This window comes from Limanda limanda, chromosome 19 (assembly GCF_963576545.1).
Source record: "Limanda limanda chromosome 19, fLimLim1.1, whole genome shotgun sequence".
Lineage (NCBI taxonomy): Eukaryota > Metazoa > Chordata > Actinopteri > Pleuronectiformes > Pleuronectidae > Limanda > Limanda limanda.
Genome location: NC_083654.1, coordinates 6,722,790 through 6,741,227, shown reverse-complemented (window position 1 = coordinate 6,741,227; position 18,438 = coordinate 6,722,790). Strand labels below are relative to the sequence as shown.

The 18,438-nt window shown below is 42.3% G+C and overlaps 1 pseudogene; it reads right to left on the bottom strand.

Moving 5' to 3' along the window:
* LOC133025905 (SNF-related serine/threonine-protein kinase-like) lies at positions 1-17,572 on the bottom strand (annotated as a pseudogene).
* Between the last annotated feature and the right edge of the window lie 866 nt (positions 17,573-18,438).

The window sequence follows — 18,438 nt, the reverse complement described above, 5'->3', positions numbered from 1 at the left end:
TGCATTCACATCATTTTATTTTAATAGATCTCTATCATATACAGTACATACAGTACAATATGCTCAAGACAGATTTTATGGCACATCCATTTTTTGTTGTTGTACATTTTGCAGTCGCTGGTATTGCTGTGAGGCTACAGTAAAGTGACCATTTGAATCGGTTGCTTAGGTAGATACAGCAGGTGGCTTGACCTCGGTGGGTTTAAGAATAAGGTTGCTACAGCAAAAACACATGCACTGTCGAGTTATATATGCCACTAGGGTGGGGTCACACATCCAGTTACACAGAGCGATACTTGGAGGGATGGTGCGGTTGTGTTCTGTTGACGCCCCTGTGTTCTTTTAGTCTCGGCGTACGCTACAACAGTGGCTACCGTGATCCTGTAAAGCTACGGGATGTACAAGGTTTGGGTTACACCCAGAAATTAGCCTGATCCTACCACTGATCATGATCTGAGGGCCAACTGGAATTTAAAGAGCTGCCACTACACGTGTAATGGTTTACTTAGGTATCAATTTTAAATCTGCTTTAATGTTAATTTTCAACCATCAAATAGTTAAGCAGTGGGCTAAACCAAAACCTTGCATATTCAGTAGGGGTGAAGGATAATGGTGTTTTAAAGGATCTAGTATTCAGGTTTCTACTGCAATACAACTTCACAGTCAATACTACAGATACAGAGTACTGCTAGGAGGTTATTAACATATGTACAACCTCTGCCGTGTGACCGCAGAGACTTGACACGTGAGTGTGCGCTTTCTTTCTGCCGAGCACGTTCGAGATAGAAAAATAAAACAGTGATACGTTACAAAATACTGTGTGCCGCTGTCTCGCTCAAGTGCTGCTGTCCGTTTTCACCCTGTTGTCTGTCCTCATCGGAATGAAAACACAGTCATAACTTAATTCTTTCAGTCGGAAAATACAAAACAAATCTGGTAAAATGATTGTCTCAAAATATAATTAAAAAAATTACGTTTAAAAAAACAGCGTCAAAGTACAACAGAATACGATATGTAACATGACACTAAAGAGTCACCAGCTTTCCCTTTTCATCAGCTTATTGGAGTGATGTAAGTGTGAATGTGGTGTACGTACAGTATATACAAGTGTGTGGGAGCAGAGATGTGAGCAGCTTCCCTATCCAGTTTTAATGTCTCCCATTTAAACACCAGCAGCATAAAATGTCCCCTCAGTGTCTCGTTAAATCTGCCTAAAGTGCTTCACATACTTGGCATGGCACCCAGTCTCCTCCATGGAGACTTTTTGGTGTCTCTAAATGTGCAAGGTCGACTTTTGGACTTTCTCCCAGTCGTCCACCGCAAGTGTTAAACAAAGGGAAACAATGCTAAATGTATAAATAACGTTACGTCGTGAGCCGGTGCTGACATGACTGAAACAAAAGCAGGATGTCGGTGGAGTGTGGAGGTGCAGCAGCTGACGGAGCGCCCTCTCCCTGCTCTAGATGACCTGGCAGCAGCTGTGTGGGGTGGGGGTGCAGAGCAGACCCTCCTTGGGACTCCGGTGGATGTTGACGGACAGAGTCTTGTCGCTCAGAGGCATCTGCAGCACGCGGTTCTTCATGTTCCTGTGGTTCTCCCTGGCCAGGTCCAGCTCTCCCAGCCTCAGGGTGGGTCCCTCCAGCAGCGGGTCGGCCAACACGTCGCCCAGCGGCGGCTGCTGGTAGAGGTTCCCTCTGGGTGAGGGGCCGCCCAGGAGAGAGACCTTATCCAGGCTACCTGTGGAGCCACCCATGCACATCCTCCACATGGGACGGTCCTGGTTGTCTCCCCCAACACCCACTGCACTGCCACCCCCGACGACACCTCCTCCTCCCGTCAGATTATGGAATTGAGAGCTCAGACACAGGCTCATCAGCTTGAGGCTCTCCACCAAGCCACTGGGGGCTTTGGCTGTGCCTTTGCCTTGGCCGGATCCAGGACTGGCACAGTTGGAGGGACTGCCCTGCCCTGAAACCCTTTTCTCTTTACCCTCTTTCCTCCCTTCTCTCTCATCCCCATGTCCGCCCACACTTTCCGTGTCCACAATGTGGTGAGTGTCTGTATCTTCATCACTTGTCTCTGATGTGGGGGTGAAAGTGGCAACTGGTGCCATTACGGTTATGGGAGAGGACATGAGTGTTGACGGCGATGATATTCGAGAATTCAAACTGAGGCTGAGGCTAGGTTTGGGCAGTCCGAGTCCGTGCAGTTTTCTCCCCCCCTCCTCCTCCTCCTCTTCCTCATCCTCTTTAACCTCCTCGTGGATCTGGTTCAGGACCGGAGCGCTCATACGCGATGCCAGACGGTTACCAGAGGACGCTGAAGAGGAGGAGGCTTTGCTGCGAAGCACCACCTGAGTAGGCAGTGCAGAGAGGGATGAATATTTGTCCTCGTCCCTGTCTTCCTCCTCATCCTCTTCCACGCTAAATAGACTGGGGCTGCGGGGTTTGGAAGGGCCCACTGAGGTCAGAGAGCTCAGCCTGATGGGGTTGGAGTGGGGCTTTGCCAGAGGCCTGAGCCCCCTCTCTGGGTTCTGTCGTGCAGGCTGCAGCTGGTGTAATGCAGGAGAGCGGATGTCCTGCCGCTGGTTGAGGTCCAGCAGAGCCGTTTTGGGCCTGGGGCCTTTGTGGAGGCTCTCAGCACTACGAGCTGGGGACTGTGGCCCCCCAGGGTGGGAGATAGACGGACCCCCTAAGCCATCACTGACATCCTGGTGAACATCCACTCTTGTTGGCCAGGACTGCCTATGGGGTATTAAACACAGAAAACACAATTAAGCTAAATTAGCCACATTAATAAATGTGGCTGTGTTTATATGTTCAGATTTCAGGGGGGGGGGGGTTCCAGGATTTAAAAGGGTAAATAGTGATTCTAGTCTTTATTCTAAACTAAGCTAATTGGCTGACATATTTCAATTTTTTCATCTAACAAACAGAATGAATATTTTTTGACCAAAATGTTAAGCTATTTCTTTCACTGAGAGCACAATATGTATTTAGTTTTTAATATATGCTACTTTAGAATAGGAATATTTAATGAAAGCACTGTTTCCTATCCATCTATCCACTATCAATCCTTCATCACAGGAAACTTGACAAATGTGATGGTCACGTGACCCTTCAGTCGATGCACAGGGTGAAAAATGATCTGCAACAGTTGTTTCAAAGCTGCAAATTTGACCAGTGAATTTACATGAAATTACATGAATTTCTTTTTCTGGGCTAATTAAAGTGGGTCGGTCCGGCTTGTTTTGCAAAACATGTGGCAAAAGAGAGGAAGTAAGGTCTGTGTTGCAGAATACAGAGCAGATAGTGAAAGTCATATAATTATATTTTGAGATGTGCTACAGTTTACCATCCGTGTTTTCACAGCTATCTGGTTCACCCTTAGCCTGTCGCTACTTCATTTCTGTGAAGAAACTCTCAAAATAAAGCTGTGCTGCTGCTTATTCAAACAAGTGTATATCTTAGAATGCTGTCATTCAATATAATATGGACATAATATAATATGGACATTTGCTGTCTTGTCTCAAGATATTGTTTTTTATATTTTTACTCAGTCGACTTACAACCTCCTCTCTTCTATTCTGAGTCTGTCCTTCACTCTCTGCCGAGAATGGCAGAAAGCTCCATCTGTCCATCTTCTGTCAAACCTGCGTTTTAGGAGATTGACACACAGCAGTGCAGCGACAGCACTCTGTCAATACAGGTTTGTGTGTGTGCTAGTACTTCTATCTTTGTGTGCACCAGATTTAGAATAAAGACATTGAGGGTTAGCGCCTGAACCACAGTGAGTGCGTGTGCAGATCACAGCGTCTGTGTTGTTGATCTGCTGCGTCCTTGAATATAGGTCTGGCTCTGTCCTCAACTAAATGCCAGGACACTACAGCATGCGTCTTCCTATCCTGCAATAACAATTTGTTGAAACTTGTGACATATTCGACATTAAAACTGTGAACATTAAAACTATTTTGCTGTGAACCATGCGCAGCACATGGGGAAAATAGATGAGACACCGATTCTCAGCAGCTCCGCTAACGCCGGCAGTGTGAACGCTCTAACCTGATAACATGGCCACCGAAATGAAAGGCAAGACTCTCCGCAACACACGCACCACTGACGCATCCAGTCTGCGTTTGAGAGTTTGAGGGTTTTAAGGTTTAGGTTAGAATATAAAAATAGCTAAAGGTTTGAATTAGAGCAGATGTTGGGGTAAGGCATTAAGTTATGGCTGAGGTTAGGGTAGGAGGTTAGAGAATACAGAAGTATCAGTGTGTGTATGTACCTGAACTGGGCTTTGCTGGGGCTGGGTGATCGTGTCTGACTGTGTTGCTCCTTCTCTTGCCGACTCCAGAGCCCTGAAATGATTGGAGAGCGAGAGAAATCAGTTTTTAATTTGCACAAGTGCACACACACACACACACACGCACACACACACACACACACACACACACACACACACACACACACACACACACACACACACACACACATCAAACAGATCAGCACCAAATGCTGACCTTGAGTTAAAAGGAAGTGACAGGGTGTGGAAATCAATTTGACATGGCAACCAGTCCGGAAAGATTGCCAGCTTGTATGGCAATGAAACTGTTCATGACATTCAATTCAACTTCGTTTGGGCTTCTGAACCATGATACATTTTGGATTAGGGTGACTATATAGGAAAGAATACCCGTATCTTAATTTATGAATGTGTATGTGCGATAAAGGGACACATACTCAGTTATTGTGTCACGGTCCGTGATGCCGCCAAGCACCATGCGTTGAATGATGGAGCCGTGCTCCTCTTCCGACAGGCTGCGATGGGACACCAGAGGAGTGGACAGCTTGGTGGCAGGAGAGGGGTCCACACCTTGGAGCCATTCGTGGGCCTCGATCTGCTCTAGGGTCGCTCGTTTCTTGGGGTCCCTCTGCAGCATATGGCCTATAAGACTGGAGGGAGTGACAGCGGAGATTAATATTATAGACAAACTGAAGACACATCAAGTCATACTATACAAAATATAAACACTCAGCAGCTGAAATAGTTGAATACTATTATTATTAGTCTTTGCTTTGATGCAAAAATACAGAACAGTGAACCCTCCCTTGGGATAATCAAGTTGAATTCAGATAGAAACCCCACATTTGTAGTTACAGTAGATTTAAGGTGGAGCTACAGTACACAAGTGTCCCTTTGTTCAAATATGCAAACAAACAACATAGGAATAAGGTTCATATTTGGAATACATTAGAACCAAATGATGTCCAAAGCTACAGCCATTCAAATTCTATTCAGCAGCTTTTTTTCTCCGGCTCTGCTCTGATGCATCGTTAAACCCCTCACAATGTTAAAAATAGAGGGCCGATTTTAAAGGGTGCATTAGATACACTTAACGCAGCGCTGCATCTACGGTGGTGCGGCTGACTGCAGCACTGAGTGAAAGCAGGACGAGGAGCAGCAGAGGAGAAGAGACCTCGCTTCCTTCTCCTTCACACGTCTACAAACATGAAATATGCAGCACCTGCAAAGTTCTCTGTCCATCTCTGCGTGGGGATGCGTGCGTGCGTGCTACTCACTCGCTGCATGCATGGGAGATGTGCGGAGGCACTGTGTATTTACAGTCCATGATCATAGTGAGCGTCTCGCTGTCGTTGGCCTCCTGGAAGGGGGGCTGACCACAGACCAGCATGAACAGGATCACCCCCAGACTCCATATATCTGCAAGACACAGCGAGTTTTTGTTTATACAATAAAATCCCCACGTTCAAATAATTAGTGAATAAATTGTGAGGTTTTTGTAAAGGAAGGCAGCCACAGAGGTGATAAAAGCAAAGATGGCAGACCAAGAGAGTAAAGCACGTATGTCCTTTCTGCTTAGTGACCTAGATAGAGAAAACAAGAGCCAACTCCCCCAGAGTTCAAATGAAGCATGAATCAAATTCGATCAGAGACATTTCCATAAATATGTACTAGCTTAGGACGCATCTGTCTAGCTGCCTGCCGCCAGCGGCACATAAACACGTGTTCATCCCTCACAGCCTACAAATGCTAATTTGTTCTCTTGGTCCGATTAACCATATCAAATAGCAACTTTTTTGCTCTAGGCTTTCACCCCCGGCACTGGACATCAGGATGCTCCACTGACACACATTCTGCTCTCATGTGCTGAGGACAAGCAGAGAGACAGGGCTGGAAACGCACAGCACTGCAGTTCACCGTTCCTTTAAGAAAGGGTTAGGGTTAGGAATGTATTCTTCCACGTTTCAGCAAAAGTCAACTGATTTACAGGGTGCCACTTCTGTACAAAAAAAACTAAACTAAATATAAAACACATTACAACATTCTAATCCTATGCTCCTATGGTTCAATATATATATCTATGTATATGCCAGATATGTTAAAAAATCACGAGTGTGGTTTTATATCAAAATCTCTCCAATTTTTAAGATTTAATTATTTGAATCCTGGGAAGGTTCACATTAAATTATCTAATCAAATGTTTATTTGGGGGTACTACCTAACCCTATGCATCATAAAACTGTAATGGACAAATTCTCTAGCAGAGCATTACAACAGGAAGTGTATTAGCAAAAGCTGATATTTAAAGAATGTCTCTCTGATCTGATAATGTTAGGGAGGCCTCTCATAACAATACACCACCATTTCCTTATATTTGATCTCAATCGGAAAAATTTCAATTGACGCTCTAACTATGGGCTAAATGTTCAAAGCGGAACAGGCAGGTCATCAAACCTCTTCTTGCTCAGAAAATAGCTGCCAGTAGCTAGAGGCTAATGAGAGTAGTGAGAAGGAACTAAAAACTTAAAGCTGCAGGCCTTTAAATCAAACCAGTTAGCTAAAAATGCTAAATGGCTCCAAAAGAGATGGTTGTAAACTGTAGAGTTGGGCAATGTTTAATCTCTATAAAACACATTCTACCTGTTAATATACAGAATCTGTGAGTGAGGGACAATATTTCGGGGCTGAATGCCCTCTTGTTTCTGTTTCTAGTTTGACCAATCCTTTTTGAACAGCTTTGTTTGCCCACAAATAAAGATTGTGTGAAGACATAAGAGGCTGAACACACACCTTTAGAAAGGACTTAAAGATAGAGATTATTAACCCATGTATTCTTGATTTCGTTTTGTGTGGACTTAGGCTAAGGTCCGACTTGTGTGATAAAAGTCGCAGTGTAAACCGTGTACAGCAAAGGTAGGACAGAGTCTTGGCCCAAATATTTGCTGCCTAAACCTTAAGCCCCAAAATGTTGGCCGTTGTGGGTTCGTCGGCCACATCACCCCTTGATGATTTACTTCATATCGCTTGAGTTTGCCAGGAAACGCTGGAGATTTCAATCTGGTAAAGTAAAAGTGCCAGTTTACTGTGGGTGGTGAGTATTTATTGCTGTGAGGCTGTGAAGGAAGCAGCGTTTCATAATGCTGATGGAGGCAGCAAACACGGCTGCAGTCCCCACCACCATCTTACCCCTCGCCAACGTATCCTAGCAACCTCGACCCTGCTCCCTCATTACTTGCGTCAGCAATCCGGCAAACTTCCTTCCTCGATAACTTTATTTATAAACCAGATGGCTGACACATGGATAACACCATTCACATCACTGCACATTAGCATCACTTGGGCTAATGACGCTGGCTACTTAGTGTTGACAGCTGCGAGTGTAAACATCCCTTTTTGCTGCCCTGCGTTGCATTGTGACCCCAATTGCATCCCTGAGATAACCGACAGCCCCTCCCTCGTGTCTCGCCACTGTTAACCTCCAGGCTCAGTGGGGCGAGTTCAGCATCATTATGCAACAACAAAAATCCTCCACTTGTGCATGTTCATTATGCACAGATATGCTCTGAATTATGCATGAATCAGCTCAGGATGTGTTCTTAGTGATTGCTATTGGGTAAGTTGCTTATTTGGTTGCAGCCTGTGTTTGAAGAGGAAGCATGAATCTATATTTAACTTTCTATTTACAGGGAACAGGAAAGGGGAGCCCACGCTGCATAGCATCAGAAGCACAAACAGGAGTCCGGCATCTTTTCAGAGCTTGAATTAGTCCATCATCTGCTCCCAAAAATGTTTGCAGTGAGTTAAATCTGCAATTTATTTTATTTATCTCTTTTGCATTAAAAATAAAATGTATTTTGTGTGGTTATTTTGTCTTTAAACTAAATAACGTTTTGCCCTTTAAGCATTTATTTCATTCTAGTCTCCACTGGTAAATGACGTGCCCAATAGGTCCCTAAACACCATAATGGTACATTCTGAAGTGTGACTGATTAGAGTTAAAATGTTTGCTTGATTAAATTATTATTTGGACTAAGCTAATATTAAACTAATATTTTGAACAACTATTTGTTATCTTATTCATTGTTTGGATCAATATATGTGCTGCTTCTGACCTCTCACATACACATTTCCATAGTCCTATATTTTATTACAGAGCTATATTTGATTATAGAGCTATATTTTATGACAAGGCCATACTTTTATACTCATATTTTTTTACTTTATTATTCCATTTATCTATATTTTAGCCTGTTTTAGTTTTTGGAATATCCTTTTGAATTTAGTGTCTTGATTTTACTCACTTTAATGCATCTATTCTTTATTAGCATTTTATTATTTTGTCCTAATTTTTATATTTCAAATTTCATTCTGTTCACTTTCTTCTTTATGTTGTTATGTTAAATTTTACTCTTAGTCTGAAATTAGTGCGATAGTGTTTCCTCAGTTCCTGTTCTTACTGAGTGCTTTTGTAATTTCTTAGTGGTCTATTAAGCCTTTGCTTTCTGTTTGTCCTTGTGAGTAAATGTGTGGGTTTTATCATTGTATAGACAAGATTAAACAGAAAGAAAATGTGTGTATTATTTAATTATTAAACGGATTTATTGATAATGAGAATCATCTGATAAAGTCCTTATATATAAGCATGTGGGAAAAGCCCACAACACGTGGACTAATAAATAAGTGGATTTTTTTTTTTTCTTTTTGCTGTTTTGCAGTTTTGAGTGTTCAGCTCCAGCTAATTGGCTCCTTCTGTCTGCCTGTGCAGCACCGACTGTTGGGGAAACAGTCTCCACTCTATTTTAGATCACTTTTCATCTCAAATTATTTCCAGCACTTCCTCTAAAGAGCAATAAACTCCAAACAGGCCTGAGCGGAAAGAGCCGAGCGAGGACAGCCTCTTTATCTCTGTGCAAAACTGCAGCGTCACCAGTAACACTCGGCTCCCTCCACACTGTCTGCAGGTGCCTCGGTAGCAGAGTTATCCCCGGCCAGGTTACCTCAGAGCCCCGGACGCCAGGCCTGCTGGCCTCCGTTCAGCCTGAACCACATCCAACTACACTGGTGATAGAATCGCACAATATTACATCCCGGCCGGTTGGATAATCCCCGCAATCAAAACATCATCATCTCAGCTGAATGAACAACAGCGCACGGGTGGTATGAACACTCCAGAGGGAAGAACACACACACACGCACACCAACACATAATAACTGAAAATATCCACAAACACCTGATTTATCATGTGTGTCAAGGGTGACCTGACGTATCCATCTACTCACACCATCATACAGACACACACACATTCAGTCACACAAACAGGGCTGTTATTACTCCCCTCATCTGCTTGGCACAAAAGAGAGTGAGCTAAGGCAGACGGAAGAAAATAGCCACTGCAAATCCACTCAGTCAGAAAAATAGAAAGTGCTTTTCTCTGACGCAGTGGGTTCTGGGTAGACTGATGCTTTTTTTTCTTGCTTTTTTTTTTAGCTGTGTCTGTTTTTCTCTTGACGATCGCCTTCCATTTCTTTTTCCCTTTTTCATCCCCAATCTGCACACTTCCATTTCATTTCTTTTCCATTACATTTTAATACAATATATAAGCTGCGGCTCAGGAAGGATTGGGACCGCTATCGATCTGAAAGACGTAGGGGTGATGGCGACTATCACTGCAAAGATGTGTGTGTGCTGAAAACACACAGAGGAAAAGAGTGCTGAGGTAATCAATTTCAGCCAGATCACTTATCAGATTTGATTTTACACAGAAAGAAAAGGAGTGGCAATTAAAGTAAACTGCATACAGGAAATAACTGCAGGTGTGTGAGTGCAATTCTGTTGGATCATAGTCTCATTATCAAACTGACTAGACTAACATGATGATCTTTGAGCAGTCCTCCTGCTTTTATCAGCAAGCTGATAAAAGCTGTTAATGTGCCAAGTTCCCTGCCAGGTCCATCTGAAGTGCTGTAGGTTATAGTGTGGTCAGAGTGTATGCAGAGCTTTCAGTAGGTTATATTGGCAGAGAGTGTGAGTGAATGTGAAAGCATCAGTTAATGAGGCTGATATCGAGTGGAGGACAGTGTACCATGTTCTGCTGCTGGGGGGGCACACTCTAGAGTCTAGACTAAGGACTGAGACGGTGTCCTATTCCTCTGAGGGTAAAAGCTGTAATATCTCACGCACTTTGATAAAACAACAAAGATATCTCCCCGCTGTGTACCCAAGAAATCACTCTGTCATTTCTGCAGACTTACCCACAGCGGGAGCGTCGTACTCATCCCCCAGCAGTATTTCAGGAGCAGAGTAGGCCAGCGAACCACAGGAGGTGGCGAGTTTTTTCCCAGGGTGAAAGCGGTTGCTGAAGCCAAAGTCGGTGAGCTTGACGACGCCCTGCTTCTCAAAGAACACCACGTTTTCCGGCTTCAGGTCCCTGTGCACAACGTGTAGCCGGTGACAGTAGGAGATGGCGTGGACAATTTGGGCAAAGAAACACTTGGCCACCTTGAGAGCGAGAGACAGAAAGGGCTAAAGTGTTAGCAATGCATGTCTGCACTAATGTCAGTTTGAATTACACTACTATAACTATATAAAAGACTATATTAACAATAGGTGTCTGGCTGCAGTACAGGTCATAAATCCCACCTCCTCCAATGCTAGTGAATGGAAACAAACAAAAAGATCTAAATGCCCGACGCAAACGTTTTCCTCCTAGATGCTTTCAGTTTATGTAGTTCTTATCACAATAATGTCCAAGTTCATTTTCAGGAATAAGTTTTGTTTCAATTAGTTGTTTCTATTATCAAAACAGGGTAAAAATCATGATTGACAGCCGAGACTGACTCAGATTTGGTCAAGCATGTATTGGAGGGACCTCGCTACCCTGCTGCACAGAAATTTGCAAGATGGCAGCTTTGGAGATGTGTTGGACAGTCTGTAGTTTGAATGTACTCTTACAAGCTGATAGGGTCATTTAGGACTGGGGAAGACACTGGACTCAAAATTGCCCCTGACCACTGTGCTGGCAATGTATGAATGATTTAAGACAGACAAGCGCTGAACATAGATGCACTGTATAAAATTGTGTGAATAGGTGGATGGCAAAACTGTTTGTACTCCAAAGAAATACTGGCCATTTAGCAGGCTGGTGTGTCCAATAAAAAAAACAACATTATACACAAGCTTCCCATCACAAATTAAAGAGTTGATTGAGACCAATAAAAAAGCTCAAAACTTTGAACAGGTTGTCGACAACACCACATGATATCAATGCTTATGTTGCTGATAGGTGTTGGATATCTAAGCATCTGTTAGCTTGTAAAGTTAGCAAATTCAACACCTAGCTAACTCTTTTTAAAGCTTTTTTTTGGTACCTATTTAAAGACTAGGCTAGCTAGGCTAACCGCTTTGTCTTCTAAAACACACACGCAAGGAGAGTGGCATCAATCTTCGTTTTTCTAGCGAACTTCAACGTGCTGATTGTTTCCCTCACTGCTTGGTGAGTGTACATCCATAGTCAATAACCCGCCACTTACCATTTCAGAATGTCTAATGTGTATATCCTTTTATAGCTTTCAGTTTCCAACATTTGCTTCCTGGTATTTGGAATATATTGACTTTCAAGAATTGGTAGGCACAATGCATTGGTGTGCTTCTTACTACTTGTCTTTCACAGCATCTTCTCCTTACAGAAGCCACTAGATATAAACACAAACGAGACCTACAGCTCAATTCCTTTCCCTGGAGATTGTACTTCTGAGTTATTCTCGTCCATTTCCAGGAGAATTCAATGAATTCAAAGTTCAGGTGCAGATATAAAAAAGCACTCCTAGAGATGGAAGAGACTTCAAGAACTAAAGACACTTCTGCTGGGAGGATGACCCTTCCACCTGCCAGTTAAAAAGACAGAGTCAAGGCCAGTGAATCTGAATGGCCGCTGTGACGCCCGCGCTCCCCTCACCTCTTCACTGAGGCCTCCATCGTGCTTCATGATGCAGTCGTACATGTCTCCTCCGTCTCCCAGCTCCAGGATGAGGTAGAGCTTTGTGGCCGTGTCGATGACCTCGTACAGCCGCACCACGTTGGGGTGTTGCACCATCTTCATGCATCGCACCTCCTGGAAAAGGTGAGCCCGCGCCACCGGGTCCAGCTTTGTCTTGTCTATCACCTTTACTGCAACCTGGACGAGTGACAAAATATGAAAGCTAATGATAACCATCTCTCCCATGCCAGAAACAATGGCAAAGATATTATTTTGCTGTGGCTGCTAATTATGATGAATATCTATAATCATCAAAACACTCAAGCAGAACCTTAGAAGTATTGAGTGATTGGACTTGTCATGTTAGAAAGACCTTTAGAACATAAAAAACATTGAAAAAAGCTAGATCAATACCATGCTGTAAATCAATCTACTCAAACCTTCAGTACATAACTTAAATTGTTATTAGTCACCCTTCTTCTCTATGTGTCTCTGAGGGAGTGGCTGGAATTTTCAACAGGGTGTTGGAACTAGCTGGTTAAATGAGGACATTCCATCACTACCATTAAAGCATGTAGAGACATGGACAGGCATACCTTTTCCCCAGTGAATACATGTCGAGCCAGTTTGACCACAGCAAAGTGCCCCCGGCCTAGAGTCTTGTCAAGGTCGTACAGCCCAGCAATCTTCCCATCGTGGTGGCGCTTGACCCCCGCCATGCCGGCTGGCGGACGGGAGAGGGAGGAGCTGCCTTCCATCGCCTGCTGGTCCTCGGTCAGTTCTCCATCTCCTCCTGAGTGGGTGGAAGTTCGGTGAGGGCTGTGGTGGTAGTTCGGTAGATTCTGGACCAGATGTGAGTCTTCTACGAGGTAGCCTCAGGGATTTGAAGGAAGGTTCACTTGTTGGTTGGTAACAACTGCTCACAGAGCTTCATCCAGTCAACTGTTGATCTGACTGAGGGTGGAAGAGATAAAGAGGAAATCTAGATTCACCCATTTATATTGATAATATAACACAGGCAATTCTGCTTAATCTGAGTCACATTAGTTTCTGACACTTAAGACAGCATACTCCCACCATTACTATTCTTTTCTGGCACTATAGTTGGAGGAAGTGTTCCTCCCACTTTGTAAATGCAGACAGAGTTCCAACACCAGACACTATGCAAAAATACGCACAGCTGAGGCTATTGGGAACATCAAGTCATTTTTATGTTTAAATTTCAAACGAGTGATGACAATTAATAATTTTAAAAATCTATACTCAATTATTGTAAAATCTTGGACATGAATTTATTTAACATATTTATATTGAACATATTTAAAACTAGAACTAGCTCCAACACAACACATGAGCCTTCACCAAATATACTGTTGATTCTATGTTCTATATGAATGTTTGGGGCTATTCAATGACTTTGGATAAAACACTCTTATGGAAGTTTGACTCGTACATAGACAGTAAGAGTTGAGGACACATATCTTACTTGATTATAGGGTTAATGTTGGATTAGATATATTGGCTCAAGAATGCAGCTTAAAAGAATAAATAAGAAATACATAGGTATGCTTACCATTTGGGCTTCTACTAACCACTATCTGTATTTTCTATTAATGGATTTTTTTTTTTTAATTGTGTATGCTTTATTTTAAAATACAAGAACAGCGACCAACAGCACTAATCTGTAACTATTTTGTTTAAATTACTTCAAATTATTGCATTTATCTTCTAACAATCTATTCATCAAATAATTGACTGACCTTTTCAGCTCTAGTTCGTTATCACCACAGTCTATTGTCATATGTTATTTTTTATGTTTTGAAATCTTTATTCATAATATCAAGTCATATTCTAGATTATTATCTATTTATTTATATGTTTTGATATTAATTGAATTTATTCTAGTTCATATTTTCTTTCAATTAATTCTAGTTTAGAATTTGTCACTCCTGAGGGTAGACAAAACTCTACTACTCCGAACAAATTTATCTCATATGCCACCTCGCTCACATGTCTCTTTTCACCATAAGCTACTGTCGTCATACCATTTTTTGTTTCACAGCCATGATTATGAAACAACGCCTCCAGGGGAAGCATGCCATTCCTCTTCCAAGAATCCATGTACGTGCCAAGAGCACAGAGACGCCAAAATAAAACCCACATAGTATACAGACAAAGAACATTCCTTAAAGGTGATCCTCGCCTGGGTGTGTTCTACTCACCTGGATTCACAGAGACAACAGGAAACCAAATAAGTGTTGCCAGGCAACACACCTAGATACACAGCTAGATGCAGTGAGACCGCAAAAACGTCTGACCCACCAACAGTTTGTGGTCCCTTAAATGAAACTATAAAAGCCTGTGGAGCTCTTTGGGCTTTTTATGTGAACCTCAGTTTGAGGACTGAACCTGTGAGACTAGAGTGAGTCATTTTTCCTTATTATAGGAGGCTGACATCTCTATCTGTCTCTGCTCTGTCTCTCTCTAACGCACACACACTATCAGACACGCACAGTCATCTCAACTTTGCTGAAGTCTTCGCATCACCGACACTGACAACATGTAGGTGTGGATGTTTCAGAAACCTGCCATGAAAGGGGACACACACACAAACATTTGCTGCACGCACATCCCCAGATGCATCCAGACACACACACGCACAGCTCTGACACGCTAGAGTCTGGCTGACAGAGCAGGTTAGGTGAGATCAATGAGGGCTATAGTGTGGTGATGATCTGGTGTGGTAGTATCAGTCAAACCTCTACTTAGCCATTGTGTGAGAGAGAGAGAGAGAGAGAGAGAGAGAGAGAGAGAGAGAGAGAGAGAGAGAGAGAGAGAGAATATAGAGAGAGAGAGTGTGTGTGTGTGTGTGTGGGTGGGTGCCTGTGTGTGTGTGTGTGTGTGTGTGTGTGTGTGTGTGTGTGTGTGTGTGTGTGTGTGTGTGTGTGTGTGTGTGTGTGTGTGTGTGTGTGTGTGTGTGTGTGTGTGTGTGTGTGTGTGAGCGTGTGTGTGTGTGTGTGTGCATGTCTATCTATAGTAATGAGGGCCAATTTTGGTTCAATACCATCATTGTGAGGACATTTTGGCTGGTCCTAACAAATTAAATGAGCTGTTTGAGGGTTTAGACTTGGTTTTAGATCTAGGGTTAGGGTTAGGGTTAAGCATGTGTGTGTGTTTGTGTGTGTATGTGTGTGTGTGTGTGTGTGAACTCACTTCTGCCGAAAAATTGAGAAAAACTTTAAACTAACACACTAAATGGCAAAATGCAGTTTAGCATTGTAATTACAAAGACAGGCAGGAACATGTTTCATCTTTCTACCCTGTGTACGTACAGTAGAGTAGTGTACTAGTGTATGCATGCTTTCAGGTTGGTTGTGTAAGTGTTCAAGGTATTGATTTACAAGATGGTAGGGTCTGTGTTTGCGCACAAAAGCACACAGACACATATAAGGTCAAGGACCTTTTATAATAGCTGCTACACTCACGGCCTGTGAGATTCAAGATAATGAATATAAGGAAATAAAAACCCTGATTAGCTGGACACATTTGATTGCGATATTAATATAAATGTTTTAAGACAAAGGCTATGGTAATATTTGTAAAGTCTTGCATAGCTAGTTGTACTATTGTAAAATAAAAAAGTTATATCCTCTGACAACTTAAAACAACCCCACATCACCAGTTGTTAACCAGAGTTTTAAAGACTTAAGAAAAGATTCAAGAAAGTCTGAAATATCAACATGATTTTTGAGCAGCAGAATTTTTAGTATTGCCTTTAATTAGAATTAACTTATAACCTCTCACAATTTACAGATCCTTAACCACTGCTCTAAGAAATCTGGATAGAATATTGAACAAATATGACAATAAGCTGCACAGGAACAATATTAAAGTGATACTACAGGAGTTACAGTACCTTATACTATAAACTGTGATAAATAGGAAAATATGTTAAATATTATATAGTAACTTTTCTGTATGATTCAGTATTTCTTTTTGCACGCATTATGTGCATCTTTCAAGAAGGAGTGCAATACAATCATACTTTTAGGATGGTGTTACTGTAAGACTATGTTAAAGTCACTGTAAACTCAGTCCCTAACCTGAATATCATGGTAATAAGATAATAGGTCGACAACAGAATAAAAAAGGCAATGAAATCAAATCAAATGAGTATGCACATCATTAATCACACTATACTAATATATCTACAAATATAATTTGTAGAGAAATGTACTTGATGGATAGTGTATTTGTGTATTAGCATAATACAGGAGATATTAAAATAGAATAGGATACAAATGCCTATATAGATTGTTTTAAGCATAAAGGCAGGTCAGGTATACCAAATTAATATGAGTATAAAAATACGAGTATAATTTCATCATAGTATACCGAGTAGCAGTAAACTATATATAGTATAACTATATAAAGATATATGTGTAAATTGACAATAGCATACAATATGACATGAATATACAAATGGTTCATGGTTGAATTTCACAATAAGAGGCATACATGTGGAATACTATTATTGGTATTTTCTCAAAAGGTAATGTTCAAGAGGACACTAATGATCCCTTTCATCAAAACTAGTCCAAGTATCAGTGTGTAGTTTAGATTCTGCATGTATTTATTATATGGTGTTGGAATAGTAAGATATAATAAACACATCACTTTGCTACTGTAGCAGCTCAATCCAACATGAAGTGATCGTAGTGTTAAATCTGGGAAAGGATAGTTATTGAGACGGTCACTGCATAGGTGCTGCTGCCCATATGGGACCCCGGCCCCCGCCCCCCTCCCCTGTCAACATGCCTGCTGGCTGCAGACACATAAACAGGACGGTGCGGGGCAGCCCTGCGCCAACACACACACACGCACGCACGCACGCACGCACGCACACACACACACACACACACACACACACACATACATACATACACACACAAACAGACACAAACACACGAAGACATGGGGATACGTCCCCCAGAGAAGAGCTAACTTGCCACAGACCATCACCGGGTCCTCACCACCACCACATCCCCTCTCTCTCTCCCGCTCTCTCTCTCTCTCTCTCTTTCTCTCTCTCTCCAGCTCACGGTCCCTCTCACCTCTGGGCGCCTCCTCCCCTCTTCTGCCTCTCAAGATGCGGGACAGTGCGGGGCTCCGGGCCCGGAGCTGGGGGGGTGGGGGAGAGTTTTTCGCTTTGACACTCGGGACCGACCGATGGTGAAGGCGAAGACAGTGTCCCTGAGTAAACGTGTGAATCTGTCAACTCAACCTCTCTCTACCTCTCCTCCCCTCTCTCTACCCCCCTCGCTCTCTCTCTCCGAGTCACGTCAAGTGAACGTAGCTGGGACAGGAAACACGTTTCAAAATAAAAGCAGTAAATTAATCATCCACTATTAAAGCTCAAGCTGCAACATGCATGTTCTCAAACCAGAGGAGACTAATTCTTATTAGTCATGGATTTTTTTTATGATCATTTATTATGTGCTCTGTTTTTTTGTTTGGGTTTTTGTTGCGTTCTTCACTTGAGGAAACGTTTTCCGCACAGATGTCTAATAAAAGATGTCTGAATTTCTAATCAGAGTTCACATTGGTGGATAAAAGAATACTGTCCTTATTTGAAAATATGGCTTTATAAAAATGTCAGTATTATACCAAAAGGGAGTGAACAGACAGCCGCCTAAGTCCAGTATCATTCATGTCAAGATATCCATTATGCTCATGATCACCGTGTCACAACATCAGACAAATGATGGCAACTCCCAACACAAAACAAAAAACATCTAACCTGAAGCAGAGGCTATTAGACATCTCAGGTCAATGATCTATAAAGCAGTCATATACGCAACATTAAAGGTATCATAGAGTGTATAAGTAAGACATTTTCTGATCATATCACTCACCAGGCCACCAGGCTTCTAAATTCAGTTAAAATTTGCATCCAACAATCCTCTGTTTATCTGTTACCTGCCTGATTGCACTCATTGTTTGCTCACCCCTGGAAAATACGTAATTACATATATACTTGTACTTATACTATACACATTTGACCCTTTGAACGCTAATCCTTTGAGGATAGTGAGGGGAAGCTGGAGAGTACTACTACTACTACTATTTCTAATAATAATAATATTGTTATTATTTGTAG